The sequence below is a fragment of the Rousettus aegyptiacus genome, unplaced genomic scaffold (assembly GCF_014176215.1).
Source record: "Rousettus aegyptiacus isolate mRouAeg1 unplaced genomic scaffold, mRouAeg1.p scaffold_m13_p_2, whole genome shotgun sequence".
Lineage (NCBI taxonomy): Eukaryota > Metazoa > Chordata > Mammalia > Chiroptera > Pteropodidae > Rousettus > Rousettus aegyptiacus.
The window spans coordinates 29,325,687-29,348,539 of record NW_023416295.1 but is presented as its reverse complement, the minus strand read 5'-3'; the positions used below and the strand labels follow the sequence as shown (position 1 = coordinate 29,348,539).

At 35.3% G+C, this 22,853-nt stretch overlaps 1 protein-coding gene and 1 pseudogene across 1 annotated transcript in view; both read left to right on the top strand.

Annotated features, from left to right (window-relative positions):
* PLCL1 (phospholipase C like 1 (inactive)) overlaps window positions 1-22,853 on the top strand; it is a 280,128-nt gene that overhangs the window by 66,210 nt on the left and 191,065 nt on the right. The gene's annotated exons all lie outside the window — the stretch shown is intronic.
* LOC118614233 lies at window positions 1,300-1,418 on the top strand (annotated as a pseudogene).

The window sequence follows — 22,853 nt, the reverse complement described above, 5'->3', positions numbered from 1 at the left end:
CATTTAACCTCTCAGCCTCAGAGTTATTCCTTTCTGGGTATTGTCTTGGTTTTAAAATGTCAGAGTTCGGATTCATAACTGCTGTGGCCCCTTTAAATTCCAGTTGGCAATTCGAGTGCATATATTAGCATTTCTATTAGTCTGTATGCTCCTGGAGGTCAGAGACTGTCTTACACATTTTTTTCTGCGTGTGTGTTTTAGAAAACTTTATCATAGAGAATTTTGAACACATACAGAAGGAGATAGATCAACTTAATGAGACCCCTAGGATTCATAATCCAACTCCAACTATCAATCTATCAACTCATGGCCACCCTTAAACCTCAAAGTGAAAAAGACTTAGGCAAAAATGTTTATAGCAGCATTATTTATAATATTGAAAATTGCAAATGATCCAAATCCCCATTAATAGAAGGGATAAATGGAATATTATAGAGTAATGAAAAAGAATAAACTATGGCTATCTGGAACAATATGGATGATTTTTATAGATATGTTAAGGGAAAGATTATATTTTAGGTTGTTTCATTTATATCAGGTTCAAAACCAGGCAAAATGATCTGTGGAATCAAAGTTCAAGATAGTGGTTAATTGTATGGGGGGATGGGTAACGACTGGAGGGGCCTTAGGGAGGATTCTGGATGCTGGAAATTTTCTGTAACATGATTTGGGTGGTGGTCCTCACTTTGTAAAATTTCATCAAGCTGTCCACTCTATATCTGTATACATTACAGAGGGTATATTATACTTCAATGAAAAAGTAAAAGAAAAAAACTTCCTTTTTTACTTCTTAGGAATACCTAAAGTTTAAGCCAGTTGTCTACCTGACCTTATGAGAAGCAAGACTTGCGTCACTGATCTGATTTTCTCTTTTATAGGACAGACCTGATAGCTTGAGGAAGTAGTGATAGATTCATATTTTTATTGTACAAACAAAGCCTTTGTTTTTTTGCTTCATGAATAAACTGTGAAACTGGTCAAGATGAATTGCTAGCCATATCTGTTGGAGTTGGGAGCTCTTGAGAACTTATCATTATTATCTTATAAGGGACAAAATTAATAAGTCATGTAAGGGAAATTCCTGACTCAGTGTTGGAGTATGTATTAGAATCCAGAATTACATTAGTGTGACAACAGGAATTCAGAATGACATTATGAATATTTAATTGCAAGATAGTGCATAAGTAGCATTTCAATAGCATAAATACAATAGCATTTTAATACAATAGAAATAAATCTCGGGATGAATGGATTAGGTAAATACAATTAAAAATATATGTCTTTAAAAAAAAATGAATAGTCTACAGCCATGCTACCCTGAACAAGCTTGATCCTGTCTGATCTTGGAAGCTAAGCAGAGTTGAGCCTGGTTAGTACTTGGATGAGAGACCACCTAGGAAGCCCAGGTGCTGTAGTTGTAAAAAAATTTAAAAAAATAGGGGATTATAAGCAGACAAGGTCTTTGCAATCTGCAAGGTCAACCAAAGTTTGCCTCACCTAACAAACAAACAAATAAATAAAAAAATGAATAAAGCAAGCATGTACAATGCAGACATCATGTAAAGAGTAATCTTTTATATAGGAGATGATTATTCCTTGTATCAGACTGAGTAGGGCTATTTGGAGTACCATGCACAGAACTGGTCATGGACATGATTGTACTATTGGAAACATTTGTGTTTGGTTCCTTCTCTTTTTCTTTTTCAGTAAAGGATGGTATAGTGCAAAAACATGAACTTTGAAGTCAGACTGCCTTTAGCTTAAATCTTGCCTTTATCTCAAGCTTACTGACTTTGGGCAAATAAGTTCTCTGATATTCAGTTTGTTATCCTTAAGATAGAGATTCTAGCTAACTGGGATATTTAATAGGCATATTGTATCTATCTTTACATCTTTGTATCAGGATTTTGTTTGGCTATATCATCAGAAAACTCAATATAATTGTAAACACACAAGAATTTACTCCACTTAAAGGAAGCCCATGGACAGGCAGCCCAGCACTCAAGTGTCTGCTCCCCGAAGAGACCAGCAATTCAGTCTCTATTTAATCTCTTTAATCTGCTATACTCAGTGTGTGTGAGTTTCATTTGAAAGTTATCTCATGGTTGCTGGAGCTCCAGCCATCTCATTACAGGCAGCAAGAAGGAAGACAGAGCATAGGGGGAAAAAGGTACAATTTCCAGCTGAGTAACTCTCTCTTCCAGTTGTCCTAGAAGTCCTATAAGTACTTACATTTACTTCTTATTGACCAGAATTTAGCTATGTAACCTCACTTAGCAGTAGAAAGAGGCTGAGAAATGCAGTCTTAGCTGGAATAAAAATGGAGTTTGATTACTTAGTAAGAAGTAAAAAGTGCATTTTGGATGGCAACTAGAAGTCTTGGCCACAGTGTTCACAACAGAATGCCCTTCCCCTCCTCTCCCTATGTTAGTAAATGGTACCACCACTCACCAGTTAGCTTAGTCTGAGAATATGGGAGTTCATTCACCAATCTTTTCATTATACTCCATATCCAAATTATCACCAAGTCTCACAGGTCTCAAATATATCCTGAAATGTGAACCTTTTCTCCATCTCCACTATTAAATCTACAGTTTAAGTCACCATCATTTCTCATCTGGATTATTTCTGTTGCCTTCTGCTTCTTGTCTTGTCTATTTACAGATCATTGCCTGCATAGCAAACAGAATGACTTTCTCAAAAAGTAAGCGAGGCCATATTATTCTTCTGCCGAAACCTCCAATAGCTTCCCATTGCAATGAACATAAATGTCACATTCTTACCTTGTCCTATACGGCCTTAGCTCCTGCTTCTCTAAACTCACCATCGACCCCTCATTCCCAGGTCCTTATGCTCTAATGATAACAAACACCTTTCTGTCCCTTGATTCTACCAAGTATATGTTTGTAACCTCAGACCTCAGGTAGGCCTTCGCTGACCACTCAATTCAAGTATTTCTTTCTAACCTCACGTCTAAAGCCATCCTATGTCTCACTATCTAATTATATTTGATTCTGTGCTTGACATATAATTTTTCACCCATATACTTCCCTGCTAGCTAGGCAAAAAATTTGGCCATGTGTTGAATTGACCATGGTGTGGGAGAAAGAAGCACTCTCCTACACCATTGGTGGTTAAAACCTCTTTGAAGGGCAATTTTATAGTATCTGTTAGAACTGAAAACAATAGCTTCATGAGGACAAGGGCCTGTAGCTGCATTAGAAGCTCAATAATTTTTTGAAAGAATGGTAATTCTGAGGATTAAATTACAAAGTGTCTGACCCCAGTTTTCCCCTCCTTTTTTTCCTTCATGCCCTTCATCCCATATTTAAGTTCTCCTCTGCTAAGATAGTAACACATATCTTTTAAAGTCAAATTCCTCCAACTGGTACAAATCAGTTCCTGGGGCAATACCTTAGGATTAATGGAGCACATTTTCCTGGAACATCAATTTTATTTGAAGAATTATGCAAAAAAAGTTTTTCTATCAAAAAAGTATAGATATATTAAAAGTTGAGGGCCTTTGACATACCTTCTAGGTCCCTGGGGGTACAGAACTCAGTATCTTTGATGTTAGGGCAATTTAGTGGACAGTTCTGAGAGGCCCTGCTTAAAAGTGTTAGCTCCTGGTTGGATATTTGCATTTTAATAGAGAATTCTTAAATTCATCTTGAAGTGTCTGTTGAGGAATCTTGCTTATTAGCTCCAGGGAGTAGGTGCTGGGGCAATAAAAAGCCTTCCTGAATTGTAGACTTGTGTGTTCTCTTCAGTTTGCAAAATTCTTTTACATACATTTTTTATCTAATTGGACTTTTACATCAGCCAATTTTAGTATAAGCTTGGAAGCTGCCTGGAGCCCACAAATAATCACCAGGCATACAAAGATTAAAACTTTCAAACAGTATTAAATTTAAAAAAAACTGAAATGTAAGTCCCCTTCCCAAATGAGACTCCTGAATCTTCAGTTCCCTTTTCTATAGGGGAATTCCTTGGGTATCTTTTGAGAAGTAATTTAAACGGGCATCAGCTCTCATCTTAGGGTGTGATCTTGTCGTATACTTGTTTTCAAAGACAAACGAGAAGTATAAAATACTACTGAGTATTTTTTTTTTTTAAAGTATAGTGTTTTGCAATGAAGTATGTAGTGTTTTATTTTTTTGAAGTATGCAAAATTTGCTTACTTACTTCCAGTGGGTGGACATTTGGGTTGTCTGTAGTGTTTTGCTGTAATGGCAAATGCTCTTGGGGACATCCTTTACATGATAAGCACTTTTTTTTCTTTGCTCACATAAATAAAATAAATAATAAATAAATTCTTAAGAGTGGAATTGCCGTCAAAGGCTGTGTGTGTTTAGTTTTTCTAAAGATCTTGAAATTGTCCTTCAAGGAGGTTTTAACTACTTTGTTCACTGATTGTGTAGGAGAGTAACTATTTCCTACAAGCTAGTCAATTCAGCATGACCAATTTTTTAAGTTTTGTTAATAAAATAGTGAGAAAAAGGTTTATTTTTTCTTTCAGTTGTTTAGTTGACTGAAATTGAGCATTTTTAGTTCAAATATTTCAAAGGTACTTATGATGAATTTTTTTGTAAACTTTCTGGTTATCTTTCTTGTCTAATTATTGAGATTTTGGTCTTTTTAAAAAATTACTAAGGATACATCATATATTAAAGAGTAAATTAACCCTTTCTATCATATGTGTTTTAAATATTTGTTCCTAAGCAATTGTTTATAAGCAACCATTTAATTTAAATTAGGTGAAAGTGTGCTTTATTTAAAATATTAAAGGTTTATGAGCTGATGTAATATCATAGAGAGAGAGGGAGACTCAGGGGAAAAGGTCAGGAGGCTGAGTCACAGATCTGGTGCTTTCTAGCCTTCTGACTTTGGACAATTACTTAATGTCAAGGAATCTCAGCTTCCTCAACGAATGATATAATACTTCCCCATAGATTCATGAAGATTAGTTTTTATAATTGATTTGATAACTTTGCTCTCTTGTATATTGGAATGTAATATGTTAGAAAATTGGAATTTCCGCCTTCAGTAATTTTTTTGAAAACAAAACTAATTATAGTTATATCTCAGGTGTTTTTCTCATGATTCCTGCTAATTCAGTAGTTAGAAAACACTAGTTTTTTCTAGTCATGGGAATAGAAAAGAAAAGGTACAGTTTAATAATGCTAATGAGTAATAAAGGGTGCTACTAATACTGAAAAGTGAAATACTCTTATTAAAATGGTAGAATTGTATCTTCTTTTTTCCAAATTTTAGTGGGAAAAATCTGTTAAAATGCAGTTCTCTTATTTACAGCTTTCATAGATTATAAAAATACAGTATTTTCAGGTTTTAAATGTGTGGAAAAGATGTGTAGAGTTAGAGCTGTAAAAATTTTTGATTTAGAAAGAACCCAGACATCATCCAGCCCAATGCCCGTTTTTTATAGATGAGGAAGCCAGAGATTCCAAGAAGCAAAATAACTTAAGTCATGTGGTCATTGCAGAACAAAAGGGAACAACTCATTCTGTCTCCTCTCTACTGGCTTAGAGTCCCTTTCACCACCCTGTGACATTTTGGATGCATAGGTTGGATGCCTGCATGTTTGGGGTTTATGGCAATAGCTATCCTTCTAAACTTGTCAAATAAGCAGCCATGTTTTTTGAACCTAGGGGTCAGTAAATTATAGTTAAATTTTGCTTTTTTGGGGGGAGAGATTATTTTGAGCTAGGTAGAAAAAATGGCTTTAAAATTATTATATTTCAGTTTATACTGAATTTTAATATTCTAGCAAGCCTTTAAAATTCTTTTTTCTCTACTTTATGTTTTCATGTAGTAAGGATAATTCATTTTAGAATTTGAGTAGGAAATGTGTTCAAGTTATTAAGTTATAACTATACATATTTTTCTGTTGATATTATTCAAGTGGAATACATATTTATAATATTCAAAATGGATCCAAACTGTAATAAAATCCTACCAGTGACTAATAAAATGATTTCTATTTTTTCTCCTTGCAAATCTTAGTTTTGTTTTAGGTTGAATGTTGATATTAGTGAAAAAATTCCAGATTGACAGGTTTTTCCTGTTGTTGGTGTGATTTCAATTTATTTTAGTTATTTTTTCTTCAGATCATCTTGATTTTATGTAAAATATTAATTGAAATGAATTTTGCTTGTAGGTTTTTCTTATAGTAGAAGAAAAAAGGCTGGAGCATCTCTCCAACCCACCCTCGTAAGAGAAAAAGTGATGCCCTAATTTGGTAATATAACTGAAAGTCATTTTTATCAGCTAGCACATCCAGTTTTGATGTCCTGGTAAATAGAGTAAAACACAGTATTTAACAAATTTATCTAGAACAGCGAAATGAGATGAAGTTGGAAGCTGATTTTTGTAACTGAAAAAATTGACAACAGATAGTTTCTTTATGCTGAGACAAATTGATATTCTCAAAATTATTTCCACTGGAATCCACTGTGTTTATTAGAAAAGTGCTGTGTAAAAAGATATTAAAAGACATTTAGATATTTTTCTAAAACCCAGGCAACAGGAAGGTTGGTAAGAGCTGGTTGCTAAGGATGACCTATTTCCTACTTTCTCCTTCTTCTTAGCAACAACATCACCAACCTTTGGATCATTGCCAACTTTTGGAAACCCTTGTCCTTGGAAGCTGAATAAGTGAAGCCGTTATTTACTATAACAACATTAATTCCATAAGCATTTAAAATGGGAGTAGCTTTAAAATTAAAAAAAAGTTTTATATGCTATTGTAAAAAATTCAACTAATAGAAAGAAGAGAATAATGTCGTTTCTAATACCACCACTCAGAGATAACCACTGTTAAAATTTTGGTGTACATTCTTCAAGATCACTTTATTCCTATGTTTGCAATTTGCTTTTTTTTTTTTTTTTTTTGCTATATATATTCTGAGTATCCTTCCAATTAATAGGTAGTGTCATCATTTTTAATGAGTGCATAGCCTTCCACTGGATGGTTGTACTGTAATTAATTCAGATAGTTTTCAAATGATGGAGTTTAAGGTTGTTTCAGTTTCTTTTTTCTTGGTATAACCAATGCTGTAGTAAATTAGCAAATATTGAACACTTTCTTTGCCAAAGGGCAAGATGTTAGGGATACAAGGGTACATAGTACCCACTTTCTGCATTCAGGGACTCAAAGGAGAAATTGGCATGGAAACATCTAGTAGTTGAAATACTGTGTGATATGGGCAACGACAGATCTGTACATGGGGCTAGTGTTCTCACTAAGGTTGGAGTGACTCCCTCTGCTTGGGAGCATCTAGAGAAAGTTGATGAAGGATGAGAGACAATCTAAAAGGAGGGGCAGTTATTTTCCAAGAATCACCTGGTTAAGATTGCTCGTTCCTAGTTTTATTCCTCAGAGAACATGATTCAGAAGGTCGAAGGTGAGGCTCCAGGTGGTTCTGTTCTGTTGCAGGTGGTCTGCTCTTCACACTTTGAGCAACAGGCATAGGGCACATGGAGAGGCTAGGGTAGAACACTGAATTGGAAAGGGGGTGCTGCCAGATGATGGAGGACTTTGCCTATCAAACTAAGGACTTTAAATTTTCTTTGATAGGTGACAGGAAGTCATTGAAGGTTTTGAGTGTCATTATTAGAACTGCATTTTAGTTACACTAATCTGACAGGCAGAGTATTATGGAAGTGTTGTCCTAGCTTCTTGTGTAGAGGTTATTTTTATCAATAATAAATCAGTATTAAATGCTGGCCGGGCAGGGATCAGTGCTTCTCAAACTTTACTATGCCTATGAATCACCTGAAATCTTGTTACCATGTAGATTCTTATTCAGTAGGCCTTGGTGGTGGGGATGGGCACCGACATTCTGCTTTTCTAACGAGTTCCCGGGTGATGTTGACAGCTATGCTCTGTGAATGACACTAGCATAGAATATGTGTTAGTAGTGGGTTTTCAATTAAGTGAGGATTTCCTTTTTTTCCTTACATGTGAATGTGCCCTATAATCTTAGGACTTCAGTAAGTTCCCTTTGCAATTGGTTATGGTAATACCTCCAACAAAGTTATATTCCAGTTGACCCCTTTCTCTGTGCAAGTAACATACTGTTTACTCACGATTTACCGTGTGGAAACTTCAATGCAGAGCCAATTTTTGATTTGAATTTTAGGCCTTTTCAAAGAACTGGAAAATGCTACTGAACTTTCACAGAATAAGAGTTTTGAAGTTGGTTAATTGTGTTGAGTCACAAAACCACCATTGCTTATTTCTTGGTATAGTTATTCCTTAACCAAGTAAAACCAATGAAAATTAGGATTTAGAATATCTATAACTTTAGAGTACCTCTTTTATTTGCCTTAACGACACTTATTCTGTCTCTCACTGGATTTGAACCCCTTCTGGTGTACAGATTCTGTACGGGGTAGAGAGGTAGCATAAATATCATATAGGGAAGAACAATGAAAACATTCATTAAATAGTATCTTGTTTATTTTTTTTTCAGTAAACTCAGTGCCGTATTATATTTGCTGTAGGATTTGTGTGTGGGGGAGGTGGCAACTAAAAATATACACTGATCACATAGCTTTTACATTTGTCTAAGTCAACAGCAAGTCATTGTCAATGTATTGTTTAGAGCCCAGTGTATTATTCATCTCAGCGTGCAAAACTCAAAGTAAGTTAGGTGCTTAAATGTTCTAGGTTAGCTAGACTACTGACATTATATTCATCAGGAAAATGTTCAACTTCAAGCAGCAGAAAGCTTGATTTAAAGTGGCTTAATAGAAATTTTTATATAACTAGACACCTGGAGGTAGGTGGTTGGTACCGGTTCTGCTGTCAATGACCCAAGCTCTTCCTAGTACTCTGCCATTTATCTTTTTGTTTGTCTCCTCCTTGTTGCAAGATGGCTGCCCTAGATTTGGGCAGAAAGGGAATGGAATGTATGTATAATTGGGGGGATGCTAGTTTCATCTGTCCCTCTTACCAGGAAAACAAAAAGCTGCCTAGAAATTCTAGCAGTTGATTTCTATTTAAGTTGTCTTGGCCAGAGAGTTGACACATGTCTCTGAGTTCCCTCTTCCCTCTCCACACCTTACAAAAGAGGCAAGGAAAGTCAATATTTGTCAACCTTATAAATAAGCTTTGTCAACCTTATAAGGAGAGGTAGGCAAGGGAGCAAGATGGTTGGCAATGAGTTGTTGAGTGAGCCAGCTTAGAGTGTCTGTCACAGTCTTATTGTAATTCTACATAGAGAAAACAGGATTGGCTCAACATTAAGTGAACGTCCCTCTACAACTCCCATTTTGATTGGTGAAACTACATTTGGGGGTGGATTGTTTGTCTTGTGCTTAGTATGTACTTTTTTGTTAGTATACCTATTTCATGAGATTATTTGTGAGATATATATGCAATATTATATAAATATGTTGCAGGCGATGATATATATACTTTGTCATCCTTTGCAACCATCCATTTTCCCCCATGCTTGTACATTAGCGTATAATAGGAATTAATATGTTTGCTGTCTCTAAGAATGGTCATGTAGGGTCAGCAGGCATTGGATTGTGTGTTTGCATAGGGCTGAGAGTTTTTATGAAGCACAAGCCTATTCATAAAACTACTTTAAGTTGTAGTAAAGTGGTGACACATATTACTTTTCTCAGGTTAGTAGAGTAGGAAGAAAAGTTTTGGAGTCAGATAGACTTGTGTTGTAGTTCTGGATCACCTCGTAAACCACAGTCTCCTCATTTTTCAAGCGAGGGTAATGGTGTTCACCTCAGGGCTGTGCGCATTCGTGACCTGACACGTGTGATTGGCGGCATGGCAGAGCTGGAGTTGGAGAAGGTTCCCCTACCACACCCTGGCTTCCTCAACTTGGAAGCAGTTTATCTATTTCCCTTGATAAAAAGCTTTAGTTTTTGTTTCCCACAGAAAGGGGAAGTAATTTTAAAATTTTGGCTCACTAGACTTCCCTTCTGATTAAATACACAGCAATTTTGCCTAATGAAAAAAAGGCAAGTATCTAATTAAATTATCATTCACTCGTCACATTTGGAGAAAGGATTGTTGCTCCTTGGATAAAAGTGCATTTGTTGAGTCATCTTGAGTCAGAGAAAGTAAAAAGTGCCTTTCTAAGATTATTTCAAAAGAGAAACACCCATTTGGCCATGTGAATCTAAAAGAAGAATACAGATAAATCAAAGATCATTAAAATTTTTTTTTGTTGTATATCTTTCATATACATGTAAATAAATTTTCATATATTTCATATATAGAAATTCATATAATTTTTAATGAAGTCAATAAGGGTTGCTTTCCGAGAGTTTGGTTTTGTGATATTTATAAAGCAGATTGTAAAATATAATTAAATGCTACCATCTCTTTGGTTTGCTAGCTCCCATGAGTACTTTAGAAAATGTCATTAGATTTACTTTAACCAGTATACTTTGGGAACATTATTTTGCACAAGTTCGGTAAACAACCAAGAAGCACATCAATAATAAGTTAGATTTCACCAGACAAAGGCCATTCATATTTATTTAGTAGAAGCAAAGTTTAGAACTTTGCAGTTTAGTGTTAAAAAGATTATGAGAACCAAAATTAGTGTGTGAAATATGGGCCTTGAGTGAGAAGGCTTGAGGGGGGATGAAACACATCAGTGAAACTCTAAAGCATGTTGTTTTTAAGGCTTAATGGTACCATACCAGAGCCAGCAATTCCTATTGAATTGATCATCAGGGTACTGTCACATATAATGAAATTTTTTCATTCATAGATTATATATCACTCTTTTGTTTTAATGGCCAAAATACTTTTCTGAAATGGCTTGCTGAAATTAGAATTATAAATCTGAGGAATAGAAGAAATTAAACTAGGTCTCAAAAAAAATAAAAAGCGGAACCTATGACTTTGACCTTGTTGTTTCTGGCTTTCGCTGAACCAAATGAGGCAGATCATAAACTGTACACTAGTAGAGGCATTTGTGTTCTGCTCATACTTTGCATTTTAAATTGTCAGATATTATTTTATATGGCATAAAAATATACACCAAAATTAACACAAGTGTCATGTACACTTTTAAAACCCTTAAACAAATTTTAAAAACTTTCATTATGGAGTATGTCAGATATATGCATAAATAAGTAGACTAGTGTAAATAAAAAGCAAAAAGAATCATACAGTGAACTCTCATGGCCTACTTTGTTTTGTATTCTCCTTCTACTTCCCTCTTCTCCGGTATGGATTATTTCAAAGCATAGCATGTCATTTTATCCATAAATTTTTCAGTATGTGACTCTAAGGGATAACTATCCCTAATGTTAAACAGTTTGAAATGGCTTTTTTATATGGTAGAAGTGTAAAATATGAGAATGACACTCAATATTAGGCATATTATATTGCAAATCCATATGGTTTTCACACCTCTGTTTTCAAGCTCATTTTCTGCAAACCATCGCTTTTCCTGCTTCATGTTTGATGGTCTTTCTTTACACATAATTTAGTTAAAGCATCTTTCCTTTCATATGTGACTTTTTTTTTTTTAGGTAGAAATTTTTGTCTCTGTTGAATGAATTGTTGATCTTGTTTTACATAGAAATATTATCTCTGAGAACAGTTCCATGTGGCCTCTGATACTCTTCAGCAGTGATCTTCTGTCTTGAAACCACCCACTTTGAGAGCAGATGGAAAGAAGATAATAATCTCTAAATTTAAGATTTGGGATTTAAGACAGACATGCCACTTTCATTTGGAAAACTGTATATTACTTTTAGTATTTTCTGATTAAGCTATAGAGTACAGTTGAACATTTTCATAATGATGCTTTGGGGTCAGGACTATGACCCATTAAGAAAAAATTAATTCTGTGATATGTAGTATCTAATTGTTCTGTATTAGAGGATTTGATTTGACATGGATTTGCAGGTTAATGTATAATGATATGTCATAATGAAGTTTTATTTTTTGTAAAAGAGAATAGAGGCAATATAGAGTATTTATGGTTCAGAGTACGATTTCTGGGGTCAAACTGCCCAGGGTTTGAGTACCTGCTCCACCAACTAATAGCCATGTGGTCTTGATAAGTCACATAATTTTTCAAAATCTTAGTTTTTGTATCAGTAATATCAGGATAATAAGAGTATTTACCTCCTATATTTTTTGATATGGATTAAATGAGATGAAAACAAATTATCATTAATTTTGGCTTAGATGCAATAGAGATATTTGTTTTGAAACATTTTGTTAAATGTTGTAAGTACTTGTTTAATGACGTAAAACATAAGGATTAATGGTTTCTGGATGTCAGGCGAATGTGCATTATAAGTTTAAAAGTATTAAGAGGCAAATTTGTTACGCTGAGGTCTAGTAGCTACTAAATATTTTTTCTTTGTCAGAAGTGGCCCTCATTTACCTTAAGTCCCATTGGGATTCATTTAAGAAGCTCTTAAACATGTTCTTATTTTTGGTTTGTGCCATGTGTCGTGGTAATGACTTCAGTGGGTTCACTATCTATATGTTATGCAGCCAGACACTTAAGCTGAAAAGGCTTATGTATCCTTTAAGGGGGTACAGTTTAGCAGCAGTATTCTGGCATTTGCTTCCTTGGGGACTAAGCTCTTTCTAGTTCACAGGGCTTGATATCCTACCATGAACGACATGACTTTAATTAGGTTGAGTTTCAATTGTTGGCTTGTGTCCTTGGGGCCTTAAGCCTTAGCTTTACCGTGGGATAAGTTACCAGGCCCAAGGATGTTGACAGATAAGAGAACAGGAACACACTGAAATAGGAGCAGCACTGAAATGGAAATTGGAGAGACACCTACCTGCTTCTGGAGTTGTCAGATCCCATTCTTAGGTTCTGTGAACTTATAGCTCATCACTAAGTGTACTTTGTTTTATTTTTGTCAGGTTGGCATTTCACACCCCAGAGATGCTTAATGTGTCATTTGCAAAATTTGAAACATCAGATTACTCAGCCTCTTCTAGTCCATTTATAAAATATACAGGGAGGCTGATATTGGCATCACTCCAAGAACCCTCATGTTTTACCCTTCTTCCATCTGAGAAGTACCTACCTGTTCATGCTTAACTTTGTGCTCTGTTCCTGTTTCAGGTTCCTGATAGAACATTTCCTATAATATCATAATTTATTAAAATGAGATTTGTGTGTGTGTGTGTGTGTGTGTGTGTGTTTCTGTGTTTTCTTGTTCTTTGACTCAAACATCCTGGGTTCAAATTTGAACTCTGGAAATTACAAATTGGTCATGTTCACCTTTCTCAATCTGTTTCCTCAGTTCCAACATAAGGTTAATAATAGTACCTACTTTATAAAGTTATGCATATTGCATACTACACTGCAAAGTGTTCAGAAGTGCCTGGCATTTTTCAGAACTCAAAATATTACTAGTTGTATTATTGTCATCTCTACACCAACATATATCCTCCCTTTGACCAAGATAACACAGTATATTTCTATCTCCTTTTTTGTCATATTCTTATTTATTCTTCGATTTTTATTGAGTGTCTAGTAGACAGCTCAGGTAGTGTTTTCTAGGCACTAGGAATAGAGTGTTGAGGAAGAGTCTCCACTGAAATCATGCTTTGCTTCTACTGGTTTCATAAAATTGTATCAGCAAAAATCTCCCATGACCATTTTTCCAAGTCTAAAGGATTCTTTGGTTTTGCTTTTATTTAATGTTTTGTAATATTTGGAATTGTTAATTATTCCTTTCTTTAAACTCTCGCTTTTCTTGAATGCTTTAATTACAACACTGTATTTTGATTTTCTTCCTAACTTTCAGACTGGTTTCTTTGACCATTAACCTAATTTCTTTATCTGGCCTTCAAATTATTTTCTAGGTTTCCCTTTCTTTCCTTCCTTCTTTCTTTCCTTCCTTCCTTCCTTCCTTCCTTCCTTCCTTCCTTCCTTCCTTCCTTCCTTCCTTCTTCCTTCTTTTTTATGCCTACAGCTCCTGGTGGTCTCTCATCTAAATACTAACCAGGCTGGACCCTGCTTAGCTTCCGAAATCTGACGAGATTGGGCATGTTCAGGGTAGCATGGCCGTAGACAAGGTTTCTGTTTCTGATCCAATTTTTCTCCCCTGATGTTCTGTATGTCAAATCCTGTGTGCTCTTGTGCTCTTTTGACCTCAACAGAATTATTTAAATTTTTTTTTAATGATTTGTCAGTTTATAAAAACAGATTCCATATAACAACTTGAATTTCTCTTGCTCTTGAAAAAAACACATCTCACTTTTTTCTGATAGCTTCTAGTACTAATTACATGCTATAAGATCAACACATATTTCTTTACATCTGATGTTCCGTAAGCATCACAGACTTAATCTGTTCGAAAGTGAACTCATTATACATTTTATTTTTGTCTTTTCCAGTCTAGTTAATAGAATGCTATTTACTGAGCCACTTAAGCCAAGGCCTGATGAGTGAGAAGTCTGTGGCAGAATCCACATCACCTAATTGGATGTGGCCTTCTCACTTCACCTTACTGTCCATGGCTCCTGGGGTCTTCTCATTACCTTTATCCCCTACCTTGCAGCATGGGACTCATACTGGCTATTTTAAATGCCAACTTCTATGTTTTGACTGTCACTTTAGTAATCTCTGCCTTCATTTGATTCCTTTAAGAATCACTTATTATTTCAACAAATATTTATTGAGTGTTTAATAAACAGCTCAGGTACTGTTTTCTAGGCACTGGGGATAACATGTTGAACAAAACAGAGCCTCTGCTCTCATGGGGCTTATGTTCTAAGGAGGAGAAAGACAATACATAAATAAATGTAATGTTAGTAGTGATAGGTACGGTGAAGAATTCTTAGATATGTATCTAGTAATTTAGACAAATTTAGGCTATCATTTTTTACTTAGACTAAGGTGAAGAATAAGCAAAAGGCTTTGGAGAAACTGAATTACTATTACACAAAGTCATTTGTCACATCAAGGATTTTTTAGGGCTAGGATCTGATTTCATCCATCTGGAACTATCTGAATGTCTACTGGTATTCAGCCATATTTAATTCAAGGGGAATAGTGTAGTTTAGATTATTTTACATTTTATAAGGCTATTTCTATTGAGAAAGTAATTTAAAAACAGTAGAAAGTTTGTGAGCCTTAACTAAATGAAGTCTTCAGCTGGTGTAATCTAATAGCTATAGAATTTGCTCTTACTTGACTAGACTGAGCAGGTTCCTCCCTCAGAGGCTTCACATTTAAATTCTTTCTCCCAGGAATGTTCTTCCAGAGTTTTGTAAGGTTTGCTTCCTTACTTCATTCTTCACCATGTTACCCAAAATAGTGCTCTCCCCATAGTGCTTTTTAGTCCCTTACTCTGCTTCGATTTTTTTTTTTTATAGCACTTAACACCTCCTGAAAAACGTATCTGTTATTCGTCTCCCCTACTAAAATGACAGCTCCCTGAAAGCAGGAATTTGTGTGTTTTGATCACTGCTATATTCCTAGCACCCGGAATAGTAAATAGCTTGTAGTAAGTGGTCAATAAATATTCACTAAGTGAATAAATCAATGCAAAAGAATTTACTGACTTTGTTGAGGGAATGTTTTGAACGTATTAAGTAGGACAGATTAAATTCTAAGTTTAGGTGAAATGGAGCTAAAAATCATGATTGCTTTCATAAGAGAAGTGAGGCAAGTAATGATTAACATTAAGTGGAATGTACCTTTGGAGGAAATAAAATAAATCTTAATTTGAGAAATTAAGAAAAGAATAATATAAAGGAATGGGGCAGACAATTTAATATTATTATTTGAATACATAGTCCAAGAGTATAAACATTCAGCAATATTTGAGTGCAGAAGATGCTGTGACTCTCACAAGTGCATGAAAGAACAAACAGTCCTTGGACCTTGGGATTATTGTCTAATTTAGCCCTGGTATAAAATTCCTGAAGAATCTGGGCAAGATAAATTGAGTAATCAGCATCTCATTTCAGTTTTTATTACTACCTCTTAGTTTCCTGTGTTCTTATTGGTAAGGTTTTATTTTTCACTCAACTAATATTGGTTGCTTACAAAGTGAACAGGTTGCCATAGATAACTGTTTTTTCAAAACAGGAAGAAAGCTTAATTTCTGACAACCAGTAAAAAAAACTGAAGGGCTTTTATAGAGGATGCTTTCTTGAAGTTGAAAAAGAAATTATCTACAGTGATGTTTTCCAAAGATTGTAAACATTATTTTTCTTGTTTAACCCCTCCATTGCCAACCTCTTTCTTACTCAACTTTACCAGCTGGGATTTTCAAAAATATCTCTAAACTAGAGAAACACATTGAGAAGTATTGTCTTTTGAGATTGAATCCGTGACTAGCTGGTAATATATTCAACAATAAAGATATATATTCTAAAGAGTATCCCTTTCATGGTAGGGACTACAGACAAAAGAAGTTAAGCTTTTACTAATCTGAATCTAGAATCAGTTTGAGGAGACTTCTAATCTATTTTAATTCATCATTACTCAGTACAGGTTGAATGCTTTTAAGTATGAGACTATAAAGTAGTTGAATCCTTTATTATACAAAGTTGAGTTAAAAAAAAGTTTATAATTTATCAGAAAGAATTAAGCAAACACAAGATTACTGAAATATAGGTTAGTACTATAATAAAATGAATAAAATAAAAACCAATGAGGTGCATAAGACAGAGAGATTGCTCCTAGTCAAGATTCAGAAATGGCAGGAGGCAGGAAGTGGTGTCTGTGTTGCATCTTGAATAAGATTTTCTGATGACTGGAATGGCAACCCTTATAAACAGAGGCAGGGAAGTGGAAAATTATGGGCCACATTAAAGCAACAGCAATGTTCCAGAAGAGGCAGAAGGGGAAAAGTCAAGAACCAGGGTGGAAAACTTACCTGTGCTAAGAAGGAAGGATACTTTCAATTTAGAGAGAAAAGGAAACAAAGACCTACAGGGCAAATAGTCAGAGCAATTTGAGATAGATGGGTAGAAGGGATTTTTTTCATAGCTTCAAGCTCGTTGGATTAGGGGGCAAGGTAATCTGTTGTGAAGAGGGGGATGGAAGTTATCTTCAGATCCACTTATTCCAAGAACTTTACTTCAGAGACATATGTCTTGAGAGTTTATGGCCTTGTCTAAGGTGACAGTTTGAAACAGGAAATTAGAATCCAGGTCCTGTAATTTTAGCTCTAAATGTTCTTTCTTGGCAAAAGTCAAAATCTCCCATAGACCTGTATGACAAAAATAATTTTTCTAAGTTAAACATTTCTCATCAAATAAATAATTTCAAACTGTAAACATGATAATGCAGGCTATAAAACAAATCAGACAAATCCTTGTAAACCTCTCTTTTTAGAGGAAAAAAGAGATTTATTGTTTTCAACTGAAAAACCACAGCGGAAGCACTGTGTGCATTAAACAATAACAGTGTCCTGGCTGCAGCTCAGGAGACTGTTCGTATCCTCTGAGGGGCCTTCCTTACTCTCACGCTGGTTTTGTAGGCCAGCTGTCCTGGTACAACCGAAAAAGAGAACTCTGGGTCTGCCGCTCTTGTGGATCTATAGGCCCTGAAATGGATACCTCCAAACAGTGTGTTAATTTTGATTAATTTCAGAGATTTTGCATAATTGGAAGTTGGACATTTAAAATGGTTTCTCGTCATTTATGCCACTGGATCATCCGAGGATGGGTGATAACATCAGTAATTGTTGGACTTCAGGAGGCATGGCAAGTTTAGGGTGGGCAGCTGTCAATCTCAAGTGTGACTAATATCACATCATTGGCGTCGCATGAGGGTTTAGAAGACACAAGGAGTTGAGGTTATGGAGGAACAAGTTTGGGTGGACAGTATATCCCTGTTCTTTATCTCTGGCAGAGGTAGCTCCAATAGTTTTGTAGCCTGAAGGATCGTTTACATAGATATAAAAAAATGGACTTACTAGGATAAGACCTATCACCTTTGGCATTTAAAAATGGCAAATACCAAGCTTTTCTGTGTATACACATGTGTGTGCTAAGAGACTGGAAATTTCCTTGAGATAATGCTTGGGCCAGCATATGGGGAAACATTGGATTAAGTCCTGGAAATTAACCTTTCTGATCCTAAGTGAGCTGAGACCCTTTTTTGCAAGAGGGAGTATTTCAGGTTCTGATATTTCTTAACTAGGACTTCAATTATGAGATTTAGTTTTAGAGACAGACCTTAGTATCTGGGGTAGGAGATTGCTGACTCTGCATTTGTGCTCACTATTGATCTAGAGGAAACTACATTTTGCACAAAATTTGTGTCTAATATCTGTTGACATGGTTCATGAGATTTTACAGGCTGTGGGACAGTTAACCTAAGCAAACCACTTATGAAAAGTACCAAAAAGAAATCTTGGTTCAGTAATGGGCCAACTGGTGTTAGTGTGTGTTGGTACCATTTTTTTTTTTTTTTTAATTTCAGCCTTCGTTAGTTAGGAGTTATAATAATTCTCTAGCTCAGGATTGGGAGCCTTTTCTTAAAGAACCAGATAGTAAATATTTTAGGATTTACAGACAAAATGGTCTCTATTGCAAGTACTTAACCGTAGCTACTGTTTTGACACAAAAGCAACTACAAACAATATGCAGTCAAATGAGCTTGCTTATGTGCCAATAAATCTTCATTTATAAAAGCAAGTGGTGAGCCATAGTTCTGTGCCTCTTGCTCTGGTCGAATGACTGTATTTTGCTAACTCCTAGAGAAGTGTGTGGCTAAAGGTTACACAATGGCAGACTTGGGACAAATATCTAGATATCTTTCTTTCTACTCCTTTAAAAATTAAAAAAAATTGTTTTAATTGTTAAATAATTGCAAAAGAATATTTATTTGATATGTAGGAAGCATAAGAAATAACAACAAAAAGAACACCTGTATAATCATCACAGTTACTTAAAGAAAGAATATTACCATTTCCTTCACAGCTGTGCGGTGTCCCTACCCAGTCCCTTCCTTTTCTCTCCAACCCATAAATATCTATTGACCTGCCTGAATTTTGTGTTCATTATTCCCTTGTTTTTCTTCATGATTTCACCCCAGTGTATTCATATTCTTCTTGTAGAATATAAGTTGTTTAAAATTTATTCTTAGATGATTTTTATTTCATTTCCCTGGTATTAGAAAGTTTAGAAAAAGATGGCCAAATTTCTCCTTGTGAATAGTTGCATAGTTCTCTTTTAGTTTACTCGTGGCAACATGCTGAGAAGGTCTGGGAGCCAGAGTGGAGTGATCACAGTATCTAACTTTAATTCACTTCATGGCCTATTCTTAAGTTCTCATGCCAGAGCAGAGAACATCATGGGCTGATAGACAAGTGTAGGAGCTTGGTGGCTTTCTACTCCCACCCCTTTTCCTGAGGAAATTGCTGTGGTAAATCAGGGCTGTTTCTAGGAATGGCAATGTCTACTGGTCTGACAGTGATTTTATCTTTGAACGAAATGTATGTGATAGTGCTATAACTTTTCCAAGTTATATTAATTGGAGAAAAGTTTTTAAAGAAAAATTTTGTTTGTGCCATATAATAAAAAGGTCAGTCTCAAACACCTTTGGTCAACAGTTAAAAACATAACTAGTCCTAGTTGTGAATATTAGATATGTGAATATTAGATATTAGAATATGATTTAGATGGATATGTTTTTTTGCTTTCTAGGTACAGACACTTCTCGAGAATCTCATTTTTAGGATGTGCCTTTGGCGACTGTATATGGAAAGTATTTTGTGATCTCCTGACAAATGCTCCAATTTTTTTTTTTTTTCATACACCTGTATGTTGTTCTCCAGGATAGTGAAAAGTCTGAGCTTATCCATCTATATGCTTTCACCTGGTCCCCTCTGTGAGATGACTGGTTTGTAGATTATTATCTCTGACCATGGCATGGGATGAAAAGAATTAGGGTTTCTCCATGAGAAGTTGGTACCATGTTCCAATCTCTCTCTCAATTACCTCAAAATATTTTTCAGATTTCCATCCCATCAGCAACTGCTCCAGTCTATAATTTTTATTTCAATTATGTCAATACCTTTCTGTCTGACCTGCTTGCCTCTTTTTCATTGGTTTTCAGTTCTGGCTGCACATTGGAATTACCTGAGAGCTTTAAAAAATACTAATGTTTGGTCCATTTCAAAGTGATTTTAACTTAATTTTCTAGGGTACATTCTAGGCTTATTAAAATCATATTATGTTTTTAAAAGCTGTCTAGATGAGTCTAATGAATGGTTAAGGTTGAGAGCTAGTGCTCTAATACAAGGGTCATCTGTTTTAACCTATCACCACATGTAACAGAGGTAGATTGGATAGGAGTTGGGGACTAATCACCTGTTTGGGATGAGGAAGAGGGACGTATATAAGATATTTGGGGCTTGTACAGTGGGTGGATGATGGTGTTATTTACTGAGATAGCAAAACTAGGCATGGTGCTTAGGAGAGAAAATAATGACTAATTTTTGGACTGATAACTTGAGCAACACAAGGGACATCCATTTGGAGATAAGAAAGAACATCTAAAATATTAGAGTTGACCGAAATTGGAATAGGGGTTTAGAGCTTTATTGCTAAATGTATTTAAATTTCTTTGCCAGATGCTTATTGACTTTTGCATAAATATTTCTAGCAATGGAGAATGAATTACTCATTCTCTCTTTGAACAGCTTAAGTAGTTATTGAACCCGAACCTGCCTTGCTCCTAATCTTTAGTCACTGATTTTTTTCTGTGCCTTTGGAGCTATTTACAACAAGTCCACCTTTACTCTCATGCCTCAGAAGAAGTTTATTCTCAAATGTTTTCTTCCTTGGGCTTAAGGTTACCACTTCTTCATTTAACATGCTTGCAACAGCCATACTTTCTAATGTATCTTCTTACCAAGCTACCTAAAACATAACTGTTAATTAAATACTTTAAATTTCAGTAGTAAAGAGAATAAGCATTTCCTTATTACATATTCATCTAATGACATTAAATATAACTGCTTTTTAAAAACTCTGTATTTGCAGTATAGAAGAGGTATTTTCTCTGAAATACATGTTTTTATTTCTATATCTTATTTAAAAAATAATTAGATTTAAACAGAAAGTTTATATAAAATACCTTATACTTTATTGAATGACTTATAATTATCTCAAGAATTTATCTCAATGTGGAAAAATACTTGACCTATTTGGTTCAAGAGTGAAGATGGTGGTTATTTAAAAGTCTTTACATTTATAGAAGAGTCTAGTCAATTACAAAAGGCCAAACATGATACTTAGACTATTCCTCTTGTGCAAGATTTAATCGTCAAAGATAAATGTGGCATTCAGTTTCCCACTGCTTCTATTCCAGAAGGTATATACACATTGGGATAACTAATCTTTTTTTTCTTCCAGTGGAATCTGTTTTGAGCTAGGAATTTGTTGTTTAGATCATGATTCATACGTCAGAGAAGAATTGGAGAGAGTCTCCTTTAGGTACTTGGCACAGTTAGGACGTGTTTCTATATATAGCTGGAAAAACCTTTGTCACCCATTCTGGCTTGAGAGAATGTTCCTAAAAGTTTATTCCTGAGGTTTTTTGTTTGTTTGTTTGTTTGTTTGCCAGGGAACAGCAGTGGGCGCTGAAAATTAATATTTGGAAAACTAAGATTTGCTCTGACATAGAGAACCTTTCCTCAGTGTCCTGGGTCCCTCCCTTCATAGCACTTATATTTATGTCTGTGGGTGACAGTTGTTAATTCCTTCCTGGCCGCGGGAAGCCCCATGGGCAGCTTTTTTCAGAGATGAGTCTAGGCAGCGCCTAATCTCTCGAGTCATCGTCAGAGGTCCCTCGGTTACTCTCTAGGATGAGATCTGTTTACCTCAGAGTTCCCTTTCTGAGAGGATATTTGGAATTTTGGATGATGGCCTGGAAGTTTGGAGAGTGGAGTTCTCTAGGGAAAAGTTGTGCTGGTAGCACTCAGCTTATAAAGTTTATTCTGTCTGCCCTTTGATAAGGGTCATATGATGTAGTAAATGTTCTTTGGGAAAATGAAAAATCCAGTAGACCTTCAGTTCTGGATTTGCACATACTGTGACCTCCAGGCATCCGTGTAGGGGCATGAGAAGGCAACTCGCTTTCTACCTTCCTCTCCATCTCCACCGATTGCAGTTCTACCTGGCCTTCAAGCTCATCCTCAAGTCAGAGTGAAATAGCCTTGTGTTTGAATCTTGGTCCTCGCTCAGAGTATGGAAACTTTGGTCAAGTTAATTTAGCAAATGTCAGGAAAGCAAGTGTTTTTAGTCAAAAGAGCATGAACTTCAGAATCATTCACATTTGGGTTCTATCCCATTCTGTTCTTTCTGAGCTACATGATCTCTAACTAAAGGCACCCAAACATTTATGCATTGTGGCCCTAAACGTCATTTTATGTAAAATTGAATCACCCTCAGAGGAGTACTTCGAGATTAATTTAGAGTTAATTTCTTAATCTTTCCTGCCCAACTCAAATATCATGCAATAAATTACTAGATAAGTTAAAAGCTTGTGTTCAATGTAATACATGTTATATTTGGTGTTTACTTCAAAGTCCAATAACTTTGTGTCATCATTGTTGCTTGGCAAAGTTGTAAGAGAGAAACTAGAATAAATAAAGACTGTCCAGAAATGAAAGCTTTACATTTTGGTATAAAATTAATGGACATTACATTTATTTCAAATAAACTAAATTTGCGTACATTATAAAATGAATCATGATCCAGAATGTTGATATTTTGGGTACAATGCACCTTATTTAAAAGCCCCAACAGCACATATTTGTGATATTGATTCAGTCATCTTTAATAGTTTAATAATTTGGAAAAGAGAAACCTTTGAGAAGATTTCCAAAAATCAGAT